The sequence below is a fragment of the Ambystoma mexicanum genome, chromosome 6p (assembly GCF_040938575.1).
Source record: "Ambystoma mexicanum isolate Mex_15411 chromosome 6p, UKY_AmexF1_1, whole genome shotgun sequence".
Lineage (NCBI taxonomy): Eukaryota > Metazoa > Chordata > Amphibia > Caudata > Ambystomatidae > Ambystoma > Ambystoma mexicanum.
Genome location: NC_090935.1, coordinates 1,521,302,170 through 1,521,322,865, shown reverse-complemented (window position 1 = coordinate 1,521,322,865; position 20,696 = coordinate 1,521,302,170). Strand labels below are relative to the sequence as shown.

The 20,696-nt window shown below is 47.8% G+C and overlaps 1 protein-coding gene across 2 annotated transcripts in view; it reads right to left on the bottom strand.

The window, feature by feature from the left end:
* The window catches only part of PDE6B (phosphodiesterase 6B), a 653,633-nt gene that overhangs the window by 262,570 nt on the left and 370,367 nt on the right, over positions 1-20,696 (bottom strand). The window lies entirely within an intron of this gene.

The following is a 20,696-nucleotide window of genomic DNA, read 5'->3' as shown; positions in this document are numbered from 1 at the left end:
CTCTTTATAGAATTTTGAACACAGCCCCTCCACCCGAGGGACCTTACCATTGGGTAGTTCGGCAATCATTGCATTTATCTCTTCAATAGACATAGGAATCTCGAGCTGAGGGCCAGCTTCTGTTGTGAGCAGGAACATGGGGATCTTGTCCAGATATCACATGAGCTCCTCTGATACCCGGATGTGCGGGCCATATAGCTTCAAATAGTATTGGTAAAAGGCATCGTTTATGTCCGGATCAGCGTGCAGTGCTCCCCCTATGCTAGTTGTAATGTACGGGATGTTGTTATTGCCTGTTTCACTTTTAGCTAGATTTGCCAGTAGCCTACCTGGTCTATCTGCTTCACCATAGCACCTTTCCATCTGTGGTTTACTAAAATATTTAAATTCCCTCTCAGCTGCCTCTCGAAATGTATCTAGCTCAAACTTGATCTCTAATCGCAATAGGGATGTGGGGTTCACGGCATACCGGGTCTCAAGTCTCTTGAGCCAGCCTTCCACAGTGCTGACATCTTGTCTTATTTGCTTTAAAATGCTGAACTTGTTGGACATGGCCATACCTCACACATAGACCTTAAAAGCTTGCCACAAAGAGGCCATGGATGTAACCAAGCCCATATTATGGTCAAAGTACTGCGCTATCTGATCCTGTAGATTCATCCTAAATACTGGGTGCAGTGGTGCAGCCAGTTTACACCGCTGTGGGGCCTTACTAGCACCTACCTCTTGAGGAGACGCCCAAGACTAATTTAATGGGGGACAGATCAGAGTGTGTCCTGGGTAGAATATTGCATGCAATTACCTTCTTGAACAAGTGGGACAACACCAGCCAGACGTCTATCCTAGAATGCATGCCATGCATTGAAGAGTAAAAGGAATATTCCCTAGCTCTCCTGTGTAGTGCCCTCCTGACATCTAAGTATTCTCTTTCCTCCATACAGTGTTGTATCGCAGAGGCCGCGTTGGTCAGCCACCTAGGAGCTGTCCCCATGGGGTGCAAGGACACATCTAAAATGGTGCTATGTCACCCACCGCAAATCACTGTGCCAATGGGGTAGCCCCACCTAAGAAGGATGAAGGGGAGGAAGGATAGCTGTTCTGCCCTTACACTTATCCACCGCCCGCCAAAACCGTGGTATTACCCAGTCCCGTTCACGTACCCAGCGGCAGCAGCAGTGGCTTAGTCAGAAGCGGGGTTTACCTGCTGGAAATCCGGGATACTTGCGGCCATTCTTGCATTGGCAGTTGCCATGGCGATTCCCCCGTGCTCAGAGGTGCCGTGCGAGCATTCGGGGACAGTCATGTCATGTGATCAGGAAGCAGTCTCACATGACCCGGAAACAACGGACGCACGCAAAGCAACACCAATCACTGCACTCTACACGGGACACATAACACGCTGCTGCGGTTACGTGACCCGCTTCACGTGACAACCCTCGCATTCAAATGGATCGAGGTAACACGGAAGCCTTGCTTCACAGCTGCTTCCTTGGAGGACTGTTTAGCGTCTTGGTTTGCTCTTGTTCTTGCTCCTTTCATGACCACGGAACGTTTTTTTGGATTTGTCTTTGGATTGCTCTTGGATTTTGACACACTGCTCATCTGTTGTTCTGGTAACCGACCTTGGATTGCTTACTGATTCTGCATTCGGATTTTCCCTGGACTCTGGCTGCCGCTCTTTATTCTCGACCTCGGACTGCTTTACGGACTGGTTACAGATCACGTTCTTGCTTTGCTCCTGCTCATGTGTTTTTTCAGAGTGTCCACAAGACATCATCAGCCTGCTGCTGCTGCCGGTTATCCTGCTACCCTGTTATTCATTACCTTCCTCCTTTTCCACTAGGTAAATCCCTGGTACAGTCCTTTTATTACTCATAGAACGCCATTGTCATTGCTTAATCATCATTCCTTACCTTACAGTGGTTGAGGCTTCTTTCGGCGTTCCTAGTTCCAGGCCTACGACACTCTACACCTGTGGCCTCAAAGATTGCATGAGTAGTGGTTTTGTCTTTTACTCGTGTGGTACTTGGGGACGTAGGTATTTTATATCTGCACAACCATCAAGACAGAACAATAGCTCAGGGCAACGCGTTCGTCTTGGAAACAAAACAATGAAGCGCAACACAGGTTTGAATCCCGATCACGCGCTTAGTAACCACTTGCTGGTATTAAGCGCGTTATAAAGAACAATTATAATTATGATCTGTGTTTGGCCCATATACATCAACCAGCAGCACCTCCAGCCGGTTCAATTTCTTGTGGACAATCAGATAGCAACCCTGTGCATCAATCGTGGAATTAAATGCTTGGAAATGCTATGATTTGTGTATAAGGGTTGTATTCGGGGTCCTCAGTGAGCATGCAATAAGTAATTTACCAAAAGTGATTCTAAAAGGAGTGTACAGCAGGCATACAGTAAAGTAATGCTGTTCATTGCAGCTGGGCAAGCACAAATCAAACAGCATAGTGGAACAGAACTGCTTGATGAGACCCAACAAAAACGCCCACTATGGCTGGATCTTTTATACAACAAAAACAATATTAGCATAGTGAGAAACAGTTAAACTTAAATTTCCGAGTTGTTGAGTGTCCCACAATACTAAATGGTGGGGCTACATCAATCCCCTATAGCTGAGCATAGATTAGTAAAAGATGATTGGCGCGAACAATCTCACTGCCTCCCTGGTCCATCACCTCCCTTGTGGTACCACATTGTTTCCCACTCCTCCCCAAACGTTAGTTGTTACTATATCCTATGTAATCGTGCTGACCTCAGGGACTGTATTGACTAGCATTGGTCAGCACGCATTGAGAAAAAGCACAAGACATCCTGAGCGTGTGGCAAGGGAGACATTAAAAAAGCATTTGACCGATGAGGTGCCCTGTTGACATCAGTAGGAGCACAAGATACTTGTTGCTGTTCAGGGACACCAAAACTCACCTGCTGATTGGCTCCTTTGTGTATCGCCACTCGCCCCTTATCCTGCTTCCCAGGCTCAACTGCCAAGGGCCAATTTGAAACTGCTGATCATACTTTGTATCTTCCCAGACATATTTCTGTGAGCTTAATTTCTCTCCAGTCAGGGCGAGCGCCCGAGGGCTCAGTTCACCGTCCTTGTATGTATCAACTGATTATGTTCCCAATTACTACTGTCTACTGGTAACAGTCAGTTTGTGTGTATTTTCCCCCACCCCACTGCTGTGAGAGGTCCGTGCAATTTTCCAGGTGATCTATCGTGCAGGGTCGGTCTGGGCCCTCCCCATGCAGTCTACTCAACTGTAATTTTCCTGATTCAAACAGGGCGGCACCGCACTATACAATTGCGCAACCCTACACATTGCGTGTCCCGAGATTCCCCCCTCGAACACTTCCATCCCCCTTCAATCCCCTAGCGCCTTGGTCTGCGCGTGGGCACGAGGCACCTAGTGCGCAGCCGTCAATGATGCGCTGCCTGCTGCCAAGGGTGCCCCCTCTGCCTATTATTCTTGCTACTATTAGGTGTGCCCCCTGGACAGCGCTGTATCAGCATTTTCATTGCAGGGTCATTACACCTTGGGCTTGTGGCAAAAGTGACATATAATGTGTGGGTACCCCATTGTTTCGCAAAAGAGGCACCCTGAGCCGTTGACACATTGTCTACTGGAGGAATAGGAACTGTGCTCCATGCTTCTGAGCATGGGGCAATACTTTCTGAGCCTTAATCGGATTGCTCAGCCCCCGCACATTCCAACTAAGGGATATAATGCCTCCCACCTCCCTACGTAACCATGCCAAACAATCTGAAGACAGCATAAACCAACATGTTAATATAGGTGCTTATACCAGCCCGCCCTTCCATGCCCAATATCCACCAAGTACCATTTTTATTTTCCACTCAGAACTGCACAACTACACCCCATCTCCCCTCCCACACTGTAACCCAAGGCAGTGTGCTGACCCTCCCCCCAACTTGACAAGTCCTACCAAGAACCATGCATTCACATAGGAGCAAACTGCGTGTGTGCTTAGGGGTGACCGTCAGAAAACAAATTAACGAGCCAAGATTGCAGATAACAGAAGCCACTGTCTGACAATTGCACACCTATATCTTCACCACAGACATTCATATCTCAGAATTGTGGCCACCCCTTATGGGCCACCCAAGCTTGGGGCCATTGGGAGGGGGATATGAGCCTCAATAAATGTTATGGCAGCTTCCAGAACCATAAAGAAATGCGTTTTGTTTTCATACTTGAGTCTGAGGCGTGCTGTGAATAGCATAGCGTATGGAACATTCCGTTCCTTGAGGACTTTTTTGACTAATGAATGATATTTTCTCTTGTTGCAGCGCAATAGTGTAGTCTGGGAACAGGTAGATAGTGCTAGGCTCATAGCGCAGCTCCTTCGTTTCATGTGCCGTTTTCAGGTGAAGGTCTCTGTCGCAGGCACGGGTATTCTCAAGGCTTGGGCTTGGGAGCGAAAGCAAAATGCGCCCGCTCTACAACAGAATTGGCTAACATTGCGGGGTTTAACAGCACCTCATGTAGGTGCACCTCCACTGCGCTTTCCAGTTTTCCCCTCAGTGGCTCCTTAGGAACCCCAACAAATCTCAAATTATTCCTGCAGGAGCCCGACTCAAGGTCATCACACTTTGCTTTTACAGCCTTAATGATTTTAGCCATGGAGTTGATGGTGGCCTGTATAGACAAGATGGTGTCCTCCGCCGTGGTGATCCTCTCCTCAGCTGCATTGATCCACTGTGATTCCCTCTCAAGCTGGTACCATATGGTGGTAATGTTGGTTGTGATGTCATCCAGTTTCACATTGACAGAGTCAAATCCTTTTTCCATTGAGGAGAGGATTTGCTGGATGTCATTCGGGCACACCAATTGAGTACTCGTGCTACACAAGGGGTTCTTTTGCAATGGCCCCCCAGGCTTGGGAACTGGGTGTGCATATTTTTCCATGCCACCTTCTTTCTTGCCATCTCCCCTCGTCATACTCACCAGTCCCCAGGCGCTGGCTACCTCCAGCCCCCCCTTTGCAGTCCAGCAGTGTTTGGAGGCATAAAATGACCCAGGAGTACACCTCTACACCTTTAGTGGAGACATGAAAGCCACCAGGACACAGAGGCAATTTCCCACTAGGACCAGTGGCTAGGCTGTCTGGTTGGCCCACTGGAACACTGGGGCCGCTGGTTCATGTAAACAACTCGCTCAATGGCATATGCAGGAAGGCTGCTGATCAATAGTCAGGGCCTAACCGCCCGGGGATCCTTGCCAGCATGTCGCGGATCTCGGGCCAGGTCGTCCTTCTTATAATTCCAAGCATCCCTGCTCCTCTGTCCGGCACCGGCTGGAAGCACACCAAGGGCCTGCGGTGCTGCACGCCCACTACCGCCCCTCAGTCCAGCTGGCAACAACATTGGGTGCAGCTCCACACAGGGCTCTCAGACTCTCTTCCATAAAACACTGGCCGCACCAGTGTGCGAGGTGGCCCGCACTGGGGACGGAGGCTGAGGCCACGGATCCCGGCTACAACAGCGGTGGAAGTTACATAAGTGCATCCAAGACAGGAACGTAGAGTGCCTATATTGCAGATAGTCATCACCAGCACAGAGAGCTCCTCTAGAAAGCTGCCATCTCGCGCGGCAGCTCCTTAGCGCCCCCAGTATACAACTTAAATATGTAAGCGCAATGACTGCTTTATAACAGACGAAACAGGATAAACTGCAGTTACAAAATTCAATAATGTGCATAGAATACTACAATTCCCTCCTGCAGTCTTTTAATCAAAGACTGGCAGTTGTTGGGTCAGAGAGAACTTCAGATTCGTTTTAGAGCTCCGTAAAATACCTGTACGTCAACGATGAGATGTACAGGTGACAACAATTCTGTATCTCGTGGATGAGGTTATTTGTAGTCTGGGCCGTGTTTCCCACAAATTCAAAAAGTAGAAACAGTCCTTTGCTGAAGGTTTCCTCTATGCTACTATTAAAATGTGTGCATCTTGAATGGAAAAGGACCAGTGTTACTGTTTCTGCACTAAGGATCACGGTTTCATTCATAGTCTTCCACTGAAAAGCATCGTCTACAATATTCACAGAGTTACACTACAGAAGCTCACAGTAATGTGGCTTCTAATTTGTATACAACGGTCGGGATTCCAGAATGTTCATGTCACAGCACTAGCAAATTATTAGCTATGAAGACTTTAGTGCAATCGTCGTATTCCCGGTGGCCGGAGCAGTGGTCGACATATTCTTTAAAAAAAAGTTTTCCTTTAATGTCAATTGGTTCACAAGTAAACCCTACACATATAAATAATGAAAAATAAAAAAACAAGAAGAAATGATTATACCCAAAATAAAACATCATATATAAATATAACAACAACAGTAGATCAAGTACTGAAGTAGACATAATAAAAAAAGCCACAAAACAATTGCAAATAAAAGCAAACATATTTTGCAATAAATACAAAAAACTGGTTTAAGAATTGCGTGGAAAAACCTTATTTACAAAGCACAAGGCTGCCACTTTCCACCAGGGGTTAGCCCTGTGTAAAATGTGGTTCCATAGAAGCTCTGTAGTCATCATTCTAAAATGACACATCCAATGACCGAAGCACAACGTTCTCAGCTCCCTAAACTTTTCACATTCAGCCACAAAGGTGATGCAAAGACTCGATAACCGCGGCACACTGGCACAGCCGACTGGTTCGCTCACCTCTTAACATTTTATTTCGGGCACCCAGAATCTCATAAGTGGGGAATACATTACAACGCTATCGTAGAAAGAGGAAGCATAAATGCAAATGTGGAAATGTTATGAGGTATAATTGGAATTTCGTTGAGAGGTTTCTCAACTGCCATGACACATGAAAACAACTTATAAGATTTATTTACAGAAATGGTGGATAACAATCCCATCTCCACAGTTTATTTTTAACATTATTAGGGTTAGAATACAGCAGCTCCCCTGAAGTTTCCAAGGAGGTCAAAAGAGATTAAAGAGATAACAGTTGTTAAAGAAGACATCCTTCTAATTGTCTATCAGTTCTTTTAGGAAGTACTGTAGAGAGCCTTTAGTAGAGAGCCTTTAGTAGCAAGCGAGATCTTCCTAAATAGAGATAGAATCTTCCATTTCACTATGGCTTCAAGAGACAGTAGGCCCAGCTCGTATCGTATTATCTGGGCTGGCACACGCTTGGGTAGGTGTAGCACTCACCTGCAGAAAACTGCTTCCAGTACATACCACAGAAAGATAAATCTATTACCGGCAATATTTCAGAACCATACGACAAAATGGGAACCACCTTGGCCTTATAAAAATTGACCAATGGGAGGGCAGAAAAGCGGCCATATTGCCTATTCATAATGATGGCCTGTGTGGCTAATCTAACCTCTTTTTACTTTAGCGAGGTTAAAAGGACTGTGTTACTAGTACCCCCACTTAAGACAAAACCTAAATAGGTAGAAATACTTACAGCTTCAAGTTCAAGTTGGTTCAAGTGCCATTACATTATATTCTCATGCACATAGTTTTGTAGTGCTAAAAGCTGCCTTTGTAGACCAATAGGGGTTTGGTCAAGCAAGGTCAGATCATCAGCATATAAAAGCCGATTTACTGAATGAAAACCTATTTGCATGGGGAAGGAGGGGGGATTGTCTAAAGCAGCTCCAATATCTGAACTGAATAAATTAAAAAGAAGGTGCCAGAATGCAGCCCTGTTTCAGCCCTCTATGCATATCAATAGCACTAGATAGAAATCATCACAATTAAGTCTAATTTTAATACTGAATAGATGCTAGAAATCATCTCAATCAGGTGCGGCGGGCACCCCATTGTCTCAATTTAGTCCAAAGTTGGCAGCAATTTATTCTATCAAAATCCTTGTGAAGTCCACACAGGCCACAAAGATTCCCGTTTTTTTGGAGACAACACTCGCCTTAAGCAGTTTCAGGATTAAACCGTTAAGGGGTCCAGTTCCCCGTGTAAAACCTGTCTAAAATGTATCCAAGTGACCATAGTACTCTGCCCAATTATGTAGGTGGGAGACAAACAAAGAAGCAAAAACCTTGCTTGGCACATCGAGCAGTGCTATTGGTCGATAGTTTTATGGAGTTACCACGCACGCCCTTTTTAAAGATTGGCACAATTATTGAGGACCTCCATGAAGGGGGAAAAGTGTGAGTGGATAAGATATGTTTAGAAATGGCAAAAAGTAAGAATGCCCAAATGGAAGTATTGGTGTTTTAAAGAGGCGTTCGAAAGCTCATCAGGTACTGGGGCCCGAGAATTTTTGCTCCCAGTAAGTATGTACATATCATCAACCTCGAACGGTAAGAACCAGTTCGTAACCAGTGGAGCCTCACATGTTACCTGTTGAGGTGTAATGATAAAATATATCCTCTCAAAGTGCAACACCCACGTAGCCTCTGCATTAGGAGAACAGCACAGCCAGTTTTGTATGGAGATTGAAACCGCGGCTTAATATGCAATTTCTTTCAACAGTATAATGGATTTAGAGATCGAAGTTTCGCTCACACCTCCCTTTTATGATCCTGAACCGTTTGTCAAACAGGTGTTTTTGCCTAGGGTAAGCATTTCTATCTAGGGGAATACAATCATAAAAGGCTACCAAAACTTTTGCATAATCTTTTACTACATAATCAATGTCCAGACTCTGGTTCATAAAAGACAAGTCCATGCGCTCATTAAATTTGGCACTATTTCTCTCAGACCAAGAAAGTCTGTTACCACCATTATTGGCTACAATTTGCAAAGGGTATCTATATCTCGCAACCATATGCCCCGGGTATATCCCAAGAAACTACCAAGGGAGTGATGGTCACTAAACTCAATATCTAGAATCTCTAGCTAAGAGCACTGACCGAGGATTACATTAGTAGCAAACTTATCATCAGTTATTGCTTTCGGAGGACCTCAGCAGCATGTTTAATCAATCATATTACTGTTCAGTTGGATGAGCTCCCATGTTTCCATAAGAGCGAACCACGCACCTCCTCTACTACTGCTCACTTTAGAGGCACGAGAGCCCAATCCCATAGAGGAGGGAATATAACAAGAGGTGCTTAGGTCACCAAAGATAACAATACTATTGGTGCCCCGCGCAGGCTGCCAATTTGCTAATAGATCTTCCATCAAAGCCAAAAATGTGTCCTGTGCATTTCAAGAGGGGTTCCAATAGAGATTCACAATCAATGAAAGCGTTCCAGTTCCATAGAAAGTAGTATCCCACTCGAGTTCCACAGCCTGAATAAAAGGACTTGACTTTCTCCAAGGATGTGTTGAAATATTAAGATTGCTCTACAAACCCACCATAACGCCCACATAGGGGTGCCCTTTTAAGACCTTGTATGCAGGATTCAGTAATAGAAAATAACCATCTAAGAGAGGGCATTCCCGCAAACAAGTCTCCCATGAAACAAAGATCTCATACGATTTAACATTCAAATAATTTTATTGAAACAAAAGTGAAAACCCTCAAATTCCATAATAAAAAGCATAAGGAAGTCGTGTGAGCGAGGCAAGGTAGTTAGGCGATGCTAGAGGGATCCTTAAATAAGGCTCTAGCAAGCCACGGACAGCTTTCCTGCTCAATTCCAGAATGAATGCTTCCTCCACCGAGACACCCATTCCTTTTAGAGGTATCATCATTTGAACAAGTCACCAAAATGTCAGTCTTCTTATAAGTCTCAGGGGGAAATTCATAGAATTTGGTGCACAAGTGGCGTACACAGCTGGCGCACAGAGTATTCATGGGTTTATACATCCATAACCAGCCGTGGCACAGAGTGGCACAGCGACCCTGCAGCAGCACCAGTTACACCCCCAACCCCGCCCTGTGCACCAAAGAAATCGCACAAATCCAGTACCAGGCGCAAAGGCCAGTGGACCAGCATACAGCCCTCAACCATGAAAACATGTGTAAAACTCCCCGCGCACGCCCCAGAATACACGTACCCCGCTCGTGCCAGACCCATTGCGTGTAAAACTCCCCGCACACCCCTCGGAATACACATACCCCGCTCGCACCAGCAAAAATGCATGTAAAACTCCTTGCGCACGCCCCAGATAACACATACCTCGCTCGTGCCAGCAAAAATGTTCTGGAGGCGGGCCTGTTCCCTGGCCCCGAGGTCTCGCAGGGATGAAGCCATGTCAACCTCCAACTCCCTGCAAATTTCCTTGAGGCACTCAGCCCGCCTCAACGCCCTGCGCATAGAGTTCTCCGCCCTGACCATAGTGAGCCGTGCCTCTTCCGCCTCTTCTTTGCTGGCCCAACCGCTGCCACACGGAAGACACTCCCAATCCAGGGTCCTCCTGCCCTCTGGCCGATGCCTGCCCCTCTGATGTTGATGGCCCAAGCCATCATCGCTCCCACCTTGAGCCTGCTGCTACCGTGCACGTGCCCTGCCTGTCAATGCCTGCACGTCCTCCTCCTGCTGGGGTCCAGTTGTTGTGGTGGCCACCCCTGCTGGACCTCCGACTCCCGACTGTGGCAGGGATGTGTCCTCCACCAGTCTGGCCGCTGAGTCAGGGGCAGCTCCACAGGGTGGCCAGGTGATAGGTGGCCAGGAATATGGCACGGAGGATGTCTGGCGTATACGGGCTTCAGTTGAGGAGGGGGTCGGTATAAGGTCCAGTACACGGAGGAACCCAGCACCGGTGATCCATCCTAGCCAGTCGACGCGGTCAACAAGGCATCTGAAATAACGTGCAGCGTCCTCACGAGAACCCTGCACATTATCCCAGATGCCAAGTTGACGCTATGCCACCCCAGCCTGGACAGGCTCAACACGGTCCTGGATTGCCACATCCGCGGGGAGAGGAAGGCCAGTTGTTGTTAGCGGATCCCCTCGCTGATAACGGGTCTGGACGAAGGCATCCCTGCTGGTGCGGGATGATGCAGTCACAGGATCAGGGACAGGATTACACACTGGCACCTCGGCGGCCGCCTGTGCTGCCTCCTGTCCCTGCCCCAGGACTGCACCACTAACAGCAGTGGAATCCCACCCTCCAGACCCCGTGTGTGGCTCTTCCACGTCCTCCTCCTCAACCAAACCCTCCACCAACATGGATGTCTCGCTGCCATCTTCCTCCATAGGCCCCTGTGGGATGCGGCACCAGACCCCTCACTCCACGACCAGATGACTACACAAGAGGGGAGCTGGCCCTTGCGTCTCCGGCTGGCGGTGGGATCCCTGCCGCTGTGCTCCACAGCACCGTCTCTGCCCTCTTCATCAGTTGACGCTGCATACAGGGAGAGACAGAACACAGGCATCAGGGCACTGTACAATGGTCTGATACACACATGACAGTTGCACATGAGTGGCAGTGTCAAACTTCACACATGGCATCACAATCGCCAACACACCTATCATTTGAACCCACACACATGCGCACATTAACAGGAATGTTGCAGCACCATCCATACACATACAACAGCATGAGCATCCGAAGGTTAGCCTGATGTCACATGCAACACGGGGAGTGCCAAACACATGCACACACGCCACCAGACATACATGCATCTGTACATCTCCAACACCTGTCACAGTTGAATCATTGGCATCCATGTCACATCTGCCAACCAGCCTCCTACATATCGGTGTCACAGGCATCCATGGTGTATCACAGTGGCACACATGTCAAATACACACACACATACGCACATGTACATTGTGCACATACATGAAGGTGGAACCAGCATCCATGTGTCACACCACAACCATGCCACAGTACATACACATAATTCAAAACATGTGTGTACCGACACATGCATTTGGGCACCATGCATTCGAACACATACACCATTGATGTGCCTCACACATGACTGGACTCTGCGTTAAGCTCATGTCCCTGTATATACACATCCTTACATGGCCCTTCCAAGACATATGTCCAACCTGCACACTCCTGCCACACCTCGACATGCACAGCGTCCAATCAGTAGGCATGGACACTTACCGCTCGACTCCGGACGGGTCTGCCTCTGAAGGATCTGGCGGTGGAGCGCTGGGTTTATGCATTCCAGGACCCTAATCTGGATGTTGCTAAGGTGGACCCGGCACCCCTCTGCATGCTTTCCCTTCAAGAGGTGCCAGGCCTTGCTGAAGGTCCTGGACCTGAAGCCCTCCCAGCGTTTCCGGACGTGTTGCAGGTCGCAGGCTGCCACCCCTCCACATTGATAGCAGCCACAATGTCCTTCCAGATCCTCTTCCATCCTTCATTGTCGTCGTGTGAACTTCCAAAGAGGGCATCATTATGCCCCAGGACTTGCTCCACCAGGATGCCAACTTCATTGGCACTGAAGCTAGCAGCCCTCTGCCTCTCTGCTGGTGGGTTGCCACTGGTGCCAGATGGTGTTTTGTCGGACATGGCAACCCCGAGGCAGGTGTGGATGGGCAACTGGGTCCTGGGGCTGGGCTGTGGAGCGATGGAATACCGATCGGGAGTCTTCTGTTCCAGCAGTGGTGGTCACAGCAACTGGACCCCTGCAGATGGCTGACGTGCAGGCACCAAATAGCAGGGCACGTGGCCAGCAGAGAGGCAGCAGCAGATGGCAGGTGGGATCACGCTCCAGGCTCTGGGGGGCAGGAAAATGACCTTCAGGGCAGGAGCGTGGTCTTTTGTGTGTTCTCGCGTGGCCAGCTTGATACAGAGTGATTTGGCACGTAAAAAACTGCACTTCAGCGTGTAATTCGAGGAAAGGCCCTTAGCGCATAAGCGCATATGTGACGTAACACGCGCGGGCGTTTCCCTGCAACGGGTTGAGGGTCCCACATGGGTTTCCATCGCTCTGTACGTGCTTTTCGTGGAAAGCGGTGCTTGTGTTTTCCAAGCATAGGGGTTCACACGCAATTACTTCACAGCGGGTGGGTGTTGGCTATGGGTTCTTCTACATGCAAGGCAGACAGTGAGTCGCACACGATATTTTTCCCACTGCGGGTGTCCCTGTTTGTCGCGTAGCCCTTTTTCCCGCCCATACTAACCTGCGTGTTGATCACGTACGTATTTTTGGGGTTCCTGGCTGCCACAGAGTACTGCGTGTGTTTTTTTTCACGCACGTGGACTACAGGGGTCGCTTATCTCTTTTTCTTGCTTTTATGGGATGCCTTTGCGTTGCGTGACACGTCATTTCTCCTAGGGGGCCACAGGATGGGACATTCATCATAGCTGTATATACGTGTTTGTTGTTTGCGCACACTTTTGTAATGCGCAGGGACGCTACCGCCTGCCTTCGTGTGCCGGACGTGTTTAGGCCTGTGCGTGTCTTTGGCCGTGCGCGGGTTTCCCGTATTCGATTCCATGAATACGTGTGGTTCGCATGCGTGTGGGCATTCCATGTACTTCCCAGCAGTAAATCCCCAGTTATGCCTTCTTTTTCACGCATTGTTCCCCACGCCCCATGTCCCGCCCCCTTTTTGGTGTGTGCGCTGACATTGTGCACTTTCCCCGTGCGCGCCGCGCACGGCATTCAGGATGTTGCAATGACGTGTGCGCCTGTGTGCGCCATGCACGGATTTGGCGCACATCCCGGGGAAAACACGCTCAGGTCCTTCTATGAAACGCATGCGTGCGCATGTGCTTGCTTTTTCACGCTTGCGCCAGCTTGCGCCAAGATTTTCGGTGCACATTTGTTCCATGAATCGGCCCCTCAGTAGTGTCCTTCGCCAAGATGTGACTTAATAAGGAATCAGCCAGGTTATATGAAGTAAGATCTGTTAAATCATAACCAAGACGAAGTAGGAGTAGAGCTGCTTGTAATAACATCTGGAAAATTAATGTGGAACCAATGTGCAAAATAACTCCATCTGGGACCAATCATCAATGAACACCACCTGGACGATGTCCGTGGACTCAATTTCATTAAGACAGTCAGCTGATCTAAATAGCGCCAGTGCGTTCAACCGATGCAATGTAACATTATCTTTAATTATGGCAAGTTTTTCCAATAACAGGCAGTTTGTTCTCCGTACCCGCTGATAGAGCGAGGTATATGGTACCACTATATTGCTAGTGGTAGAGCTAGTTGTACCTATGATGGCAAGTCTTTGTTGTTCCAAGGTGAGGAAAGAAGCCTCATCAGCACTCGTGCATCTTAATTTGGAAAAAACGCCACAGTTAAGTAGCTTTGCCTGTTGATTGGGCATTTCTAGCAAGACCGCCTCATCAGAACGATTGCCAACATGTGTTAGGACGGCAGGATTGAATTTCCCTACAAGGCCAAGTCTGTGTTGCTCTAAAGTGATAAAAGAAGCCTCCCTCCCTCTCAAATGATGAGAGCTAGACGAGTCACTGTCCATATTGGGCTTGTCTTGCTGGTTGAGTATTCCTCTTGAAGCAGATTCCCTTGGATGATTGCCTTTAGTTAAGAACTCTCAAGGCTTACTACAAACAGCAGGGGCCTGATCAACCACCTCCATAGAATATGTCAAAATCTTAAGTAAGTCATCAGATGCTACCTCACACACTTGACTCGAATTACTCAACTCTTCACGTGCACTGTCAGCTTCTTCCAAAATGTCCAGGGTCTTAGGAGCAGTAGGTTGCTTAGAAGATTGTTTACCTCGTGTCCTACTCCTTCGCACTGGTTTTATGTTCTGGGAGAATCCCAGGTGATTGCCGTGGTAAGGTTAAGTTGTGCAACAATTTCCTGGAGGAACAGATGTTATTCTGATCTACTGATTTCTTGCTTTTAAATTTTTTCTATAGTATGATGTTTTTCCCCTCCTCTGTTAGAAAATAAAATAATTCTACATTTGGATGATGACAACGAAGCAGGCTACAGGGATGCAGTAGAAGGTGAAACATGCACCCTTTGATATGTCTGTCATCTGTGTATTTTTTAATATCTTTATTACACTTTCAACATTAACAAATGCTAGATTTAAAAATGTAATTAATGTATTCTTGACTCCCCCCTACACCCCAATTTGTCTTATATTTTTAGGCAGTGCGTGACTTCTTCTAAAGAACACATTTTGCACTTATGAGATCTATTAATGCGGCACAAAACAAATTTAATTACTAAGGTAAAATATACATTTCTGACTTCTTTTTTTTATTTCAGAACAATAGCATTATTCAGTTATCAGATGATAGAACTAAACTATGCGTATGCACATTCAAAGCCATCAATTCCTCTGATTCATCCATAGCACTTCTGCTTGATAAATGTCGCTCCCCATTATTGTCTACAAATGCCACTGGCAAGTCTGGCAAATGTGGCACAGTGATCCCTTTGACTTCGACACATCAACCTGGGTATGGTATGCCCTGGTCCCAAACACCCCCTGTGTCCTGTGAAAACATTTCCCAGGCATAAATTAATCCCTTTTTGGAAAAGGAAACCAGCGAAAACTACATGCCCCATAACCCAAAATCCCTTCTTGAACGAAAACAACACCCAAACTGGCATCAGGAAGTGGATTTATGGGCAAGGTGGAGATTATGTGAAGACACAGTCAGGTCGCCAAGGCCCAAACCCCGTTAAAATTCAACAAGGAAGGGACACATCTTGCATAATCAGTCTTTACCACCAAAGGAAACCCCGGATTAGACTAGCACCGTACACTTACACATTTGGAATCAGGAACATAATGGGGAGAACTGGGGTAATCCACAGGAGTGCTTTCCATCCCCAATGGATGCAGTCGCAGTAAATAGACACACTGCACCCATTCAATCCAGAGTGTCAGCAGCAATCCCAGTCTTCAACATGCCAGTTAATGGACACAGCGAGCCTCACTTCCTTCCCACACTGGGGAGAGGAGAACTCATGTCTCCTTCACAATTGCCAGCAAAAAGGAGACATAATCACCTGCAGCCTCTCCCTCTATTAGAAGCAAGTGGAAGGATACTAGCACGGTGTCAAACAAAGGAGAAATATGTTTTGAAAATCCCCACCCATCAAGAGGAATCTTTACTGCAAATCCTGAGCTGCTTGGCACAGGAGGTCACCCAAACAAAATTCATAGGAGGGAACCTCTCCAGTCTGAGGCAGAAGAACAGGCCTACAGCCAGCAAAAACACAGACTATAGTGAGATCCAAGATGGTGGTTTCCCCCATCTAAAGGCTTGGCACTAAAAAGCACACCTACCACAGAGCACGCATGTGACCACTCTAGCCAATCAGAGAGAAGCTAACCAGTCCAAGCACACTATACGCACCAGCTCCCAGGACAAGAGGGGAAGGGAACTCAGCAGTACCGAGAAGGAGAGCTGCAGTGGTAAAGCGGAAGAAGAATGCTAGTGGAGAGCTGAAGATTGCTGGACTGTCTATAAGACCTGGAGTGGAAAGACACATTGTAAGACCCCGAGAGGAGAAGAAGACAGCTGAACCCAAAGTAAGACATGGAGAGGACAGTCAGAGGGTACGATCCAGAGAACAGGGAAAGGTAGTAGCCAGAAGGGCGGCTAAAAATAGAGTAGACTGAAGCCCTACCCAAAAGAAAAGGGTAGAGGAAGCATCGGAAGATGCCTGTGATCAGCAAAAGACAGTGATCATGAAGAAACAGGCTCTGATCAGGGGGAAGTAGGAGCAAAGAAAGGCAGAGGCCCTGACACGAGGAAAAAAGGGCAGCAGTGCTGAATTCAAGGAGGCAAGACGAGGAAAAAGTTGATCATTAAGATAGCTGATCATTAAATAGTTTTGTAAACTGTCTGGCGACACCAAAATCATTCCCAACCATCCTGACACTCTAAATAAAATACAAACTACTGCAGGTCCTTGTGGCATCAGTAAAGATTCAGGAGTAAGACTCTGATGAAGAGACATTATAGGGGGAAGAGGGTGAAGTTTGCTCCGCCTAGGAGGGCTGAGCAGGGAAGGTAAAGTCCTGCCCGTCTGGGTGAAAAGTGGGACACTAGAAGTCCCGGGCTACTCCGTCAGGCAGCCTGTGTGAAGAAAAAACCTGGGATTCCTGGCAGCTGGAGGAGCAGCACAGGTGAAGTCCAGCGGCCCACCGCCTGCATCTCACAATGCATTTCAGAGGGGGCAGACCAAGAAGAGCCACTGGCACGGTGAAGTGATCATTGGCAGCAAGCCCATTGCCATGGAGATGCTGCCTGTCTCCAAGATAGCGGTGAGTGTAGAGGGATGCCCACCTGAAGCAATAAATACTGCAGCAAGTGCAGTGCTGGTTGCCAGGGCTGGCCAGAAGAGGCTAAAGGTGGCCTCTGGGGCAAAGGTGATTGTAGGTGGGCCCCCCAAACCTATAGGGCCCACCCTGAAAACCAGGAAAAGGACTGCAGTAGCAGCAGTGAGCACAGGTAGCACCCCTTCCTAACAGGGGCCCCAGAAGATGGAACAAGGCAGCTGGGTGTGTCGGAGACTGCAAATAGACTCCCACTCATGCAGGGGGCCGTCCAGAAGGTCATAACAAGCATGGGCTGTGCAGTGCTCATGCTCGTGGGTGGCCCAGCGTTGTGGACGAGGCCACCCAGAAGAAAGGAAAGAAATGGGCCAGGCTCCTGAAAACACCAAGGGCCAGGCCCCATCACGTCAGCCATAGGAGGGGACAGCAACACCACCCAAGGCATATCCTAAGGTACTTTGAATGGGGTCATTGAGTGCAGCAGTCACCCCATTGTGACATAATGTTTTATATGTTGTATGTTGATGTATATTTGTATTTATAAATGATATGTGAATATTTAATTATTAGATGTTAAATAGTGTTGTTTAAATATTTATATATATGTATATAATTAAATGATAAGTAGGGGGAGAGTAGAGTATGGGAAAAGTGTTAGGGGAATGTTAATTAGGTGTAAGGTAGTACATAGGAAAAAAATGGTAGTGGTGATGCACCCTGGTGTGATGTAGTGAGAGGACATGGAGGACTGCCTGAGGCTGCCAAGCGAGATGGAACCACCCACAGAGTCCATCCATTGGCCTCACTCTCCATTAGGGTGGTACCTGAAGGTAGGTAAGGGGACTGTTGCATCAGACTCATTCTATGGGTGCCTGAGACCCATCCGAGATAGGGTGAGCTGGCGGTACAGGTCCTGTCTAGTTGGTACTCACGCCAGGGGAAAGGTAGGACAGGGAATATGAATGTTTTAAAAGAATACGTGTTTTAATAAATAAAGAGTGGAACCCTTTGGGATCCCGATAAAATCCACTCTGTTGTTTGTGTCTATGTTTTCATCTAAGAACTCGTCGCAGCAATTCTATTTTGCAGGTGCAGCGCCCCTCCCTACCCAGCAGGCCTGGGCATGTTGGTTTCCATGGGGACCGTCCCTGGTCTGGGGTGAGGGAAAGTACACCTTTACCTGGTCCATTGCTGTAAAACAGGGGCTACACAAGTATTCCATTTTTTGTAGCTCTTCCAATTGCTGTTCTGGTTCCTAATGTGGCAGAGAACCCCACTATGCTTCAATTTTCTTCCTCACTCTTCTATCACACACTTTCTACTCTCCATTTCTCTCCTTCCTTATTTAGTCCAGAGTTTCTTTTCATTTTCTCTGCATAGCCTTTAAGTGACTTGCTCCCCCTTATCTTTCCTCCCTCATTTGTCTTTATTCTCCCTCACTTTCTCTTAATTTCCAGAATCTTCATACAGTCCTACACATGCAACCAGACCAGCCAGATAGCGCCAGAGCATTCTTAATCCGTGTGCATTCCTCTCAAGGTAATTTCGTGGCTGCCCTCCACAGACGCTACATCTTGGTAAGGTTTCTGAGCCTTTGTTATCATTTTTTTGATTTATTAATCCTCCTGTGCCTCAGTGCCCCTGCATTTGAGGGATCCCTGTTGGTACCGCCTCTCCTCGCCCCCTTCTCACCCTGACTGGTGGGGAGTGGGTAGAACCCCACACGTGACGACAACGCCAGCAAGCGCCAGAGCATTTTTAATCCATGTGCCTTGCTCCTGAAGTAATTTCTTGGCTGCCCTGCACAAACCTCGGAAGCCGGTAAGGGTTTACCGGTACCGGTATTTTACCGGTACCGGTAAACCCTTACCGCCTTACTACGAGGTCCCTTTGCGGGTTGGGGAATTTAACGCCTGGTTTTTGCAGGCGTTAAAAACCAACCCGCAAAGGGACCAGGGAGCTAATTACGGTACCGCAATTTGCGGTACCGTAATTAGCGCCTTCCCCATTCCCATAGAGCCCTATGGGCCAAAAATGGGAATGGGGAAGGGCAATGGGGGAAGGGGGAATTACTGCCCCACCAACCTTGGAATAGGGCGGTAATTCCCCTTTCCACCAAGGCGGTGCCGGTATTTTACCGGCATGGACCAAGGTGCTAATAGCACCTTGGTCCACCGCCATCCGTGTAAGGAGGCCCTACATCTTGGTAAGGTTTCTGAGCCTTTGTTATCATTTTTGTAAAGTGAGGGATCCTTGTTGGTCCGGCCACCCCCTACTCCCACCTCCAGCCTTGACTAGTGGGGATTGGGTAGAGCCCCACAAATGTGACCGGAACAGCATTTCTTCTGAGGTTCTACCAGGGCAGCCGGCTAAGGGCCACTGCAAAGGGCACTTCCCTAGGGCACTTCCATCGCCTGGTTGTGCCTGTTCACCCTGGGAGCCGTGCCAAGCCAAGCCACCTATTGCAACAACCTGATAAGTTGTTAAGAATTGGGAGCACACTGAAGTTTGCCACTGTACTGAATCCTGATGCGCACAGAGGTTTGCCATTTCATTGAATCTTACTGCGCCCCAAAGTTGCCATTGAGTTCAACCTAGCTGCGCGCCATAGTTTGCTATTGTAGTGAATCCTGCTGTGCTCTGATGTTTGACATTCTATTGAATCCTGCTGTGCTCCATAGTTTGTCATTCTGATTAACCCTGCTGCCCTGTAAAGTGTGCCAGTGTATTGAACCTTGCTGCTCTCCAAATCTTGCCACTGTTTTGAATCTTGTGGCGCACCATACTTTACCAGTCTTGAATCCTGTTGTGCATTGAAGTTTGTCATTGTGTTGAATGCTGCTGACCTCCATAGTTTGCCATTGTGTTGAATCCTGCTGTGCCCTGAAGTTTGCCATTGTGTTGAATCCTGCTGTGCCCTGTGGTTTGCCATTGTGTTGAATCCGGCTGTGCACAGAAGTTTGACATTGTGTTGAATCCTGTTGCCCTCCATAGTTTGCCATTGTGTTGAATCCTACTGCGCTCTAAGGTTTGCCTTTGTATTGAATCTTACTGCGCCCCAAAACTTGCCATTGAGTTGAGTCCTGCTGTGCACATTGTGTTGAACCATGTGACACACTATATTTTGACATTGTGTACAATCCTGCTCCGCTCCATAGTTTGCGAATGTACTCAATCTTGCTGTGCTCTGAAGTTTGCCATTGTGTTGAATCCTGCTGCGCTCTGAAGTTTGCTTTTGTATTGAACATTACTGCACCCCAAAACTTGCCAATGAGTTCAGTCCTGCTACGCCCATTGTGTTGAACCCAGCAGCGCCTTATACTTTGCCATTTTGTTGAATCCTGCTGCGCTCCATAGTTTGCCATTGTATTGAATCTTGCTGTGCTCTGAAGCTTGCCGTTGTGTTGAATCCTGCAGCGCACCATACTTTGCCATTGTGTTGAATCCTGCTGTGTACTGAAGTTTGCCATTGTGTTGAACCCTATAGCCCTCTGAAGTTTGCCATTGTATTGAATCCTGCTGCGCTCTGAGGTTTGCCATTGTATTGAATCTTACTGCGCCCCAAACAGTTGCCATTGAGTTGAATTC